Source organism: Poecilia formosa, unplaced genomic scaffold (assembly GCF_000485575.1).
Source record: "Poecilia formosa unplaced genomic scaffold, Poecilia_formosa-5.1.2 Scaffold192, whole genome shotgun sequence".
NCBI classification, from domain to species: Eukaryota; Metazoa; Chordata; class Actinopteri; order Cyprinodontiformes; family Poeciliidae; genus Poecilia; species Poecilia formosa.
The window spans coordinates 469189-471046 of NW_006800131.1; the positions used below are offsets into that span (position 1 = coordinate 469189).

The 1858-nt window shown below is 41.2% G+C and overlaps 1 long non-coding RNA gene across 1 annotated transcript in view; it reads right to left on the reverse strand.

The window, feature by feature from the left end:
- LOC103147927 (uncharacterized) overlaps positions 1 to 1858 on the reverse strand; it is a 10253-nt gene that overhangs the window by 6806 nt on the left and 1589 nt on the right. The gene's annotated exons all lie outside the window — the stretch shown is intronic.

The window sequence follows — 1858 nt, forward strand, 5'->3', positions numbered from 1 at the left end:
TATTTCTTTAAGGTTCAGCAACAAAATTATAAATAAATTTAAATGACTCACATAAATCAAACTAGAAATGATGTAATCAAACTGAATCACCTTAAAATGGGTTAATGAATAATAACAGTTATGATATTAACCTATAGAAAGACAGTCAGAAACAGAACTACATGCCTCATAAGTAATAATTGGCGTGAAATCTGAAGCATCAGCAGTGAGTAAAAATCCTTCAAAGAATTATAAATAAAAATCACAAAGATCAGATTATCAGACTACAAACCCAGTTTACCTTGGCAGATGAAAGGTAAACTCTCATGGCAGTTTTCATCCACCAGCTTGACTTGACCCTCAACCATGACAACCTTTCCACAGTGGTTGTTCAGAGGGTCAACAGGATGGTTGATGGTCCAGTCAGGATTTATAGTTTTGTTCCGAGACGTCCAGATCCACTCTGGATTGGTTCCAAAGAAGGATCTCTCCAGGCCGACCCAGACACTGTTCTGCAAGCCTGTTTTATTTGTCAGGAGTCTGGTCACTGCCTCCTGCACTGTTTGGTTGGTGATTTCAACCAAAGTGGAACTTAATATTCTGCAGTATTGTAAAGCTTCTATCCAAGTTTTGTTGGTCATCAGAAACATTCCTTTAAAAACAGACAAAAACAGATTATTCATATATCTTAATCACTTTTGCTGCATGGAGATATAAGTAGTCAATGAAATGGAAATCTTTGTCCAGAGGCACAACTACATATTATTCAGGCGGATGCGAAAACATAAGTCCCCCCCGCCCCTCCCCAAAAAAATGAAGGTACGTAAGGGTGAAGGAGCGTAGAGAACATACGGTCGCTCTATCCGTATGAGACGAGACGAAGGCACGTGAAAGGTAAAACTCGCTACATTTACATGTGCGCGAGGTGAAGGAGCGTAAGGGCGAGGTGAAGTGCCGCCCCCTCCAGACGGGATTTTGACGCTCCCTCTGGTGCAGCGCCCCTATGCGTTGCATGAGCTGCATATCCACTTTTTGCGCCACTGTCCAGACGGTCTGGGCTCTCAGCTGTGAGAAATGATTGCTTCCTGGACTTGTTGACTGTGTTGAAGTTTTAAATTTTAATCACTAATGTTTGTCCATGATTCATGTATTGTGCCAATTCAGCGCAAGTTTACTGGAGGTTGCCTTTAAACAACCAGTTTCCACGCAAAGAGAGAAGTGCCAAACCCAAATCAGACTCCTGTTAATGTTAATTTGTTATTTGGAAGCGTAACACAGACTGATCGGCTTTGTTCACTTCCTTCACTGTCATTGCTCAGCGAAGGAGCAGACTGCAATTCTTGATGATGTGCAGAAAATCCACATCATTGTCCACAACGTCTCCATCTGTTTGCTGATTGGCTCAGTATAAAATCTACCAGAGACAATCTGAGTGAAGGGGAGAAAACCCAGAGTGTGCAATGAGCGAGATTTTATTTAAGTGAAGTTGCACATGAAGGGAGTGACCAGGCTAATGAAATGGTAAAAAAAAAAAAATTAAATAAATTACTTTACAATTTAATACCTTAAAATTGGACCTCTGTCTCTTTAAGAATCTATTCCCGACACTCTGCCTTCAGCATGTCATCACAGCAGTACTCCTCCATTAAGCCTTTGACAGCTGCTGCCGCTAGTCTAAAGGAACTGAGTGGGTGAGGAATGGGGGAAGGATTAAATGATTGTTCTGATATGCTGAGGAAGTTGGACTATTTGAATCGGCTGTGTTGGAGCAGAGGCTCATCGACGCTGTAAGAACGTGAGCTGGACAACCATTCATTAGAGAATTATTCACCCATTTTTAAAAACATATGTTGCTGTGCATGGAAAAACTCCAACATAT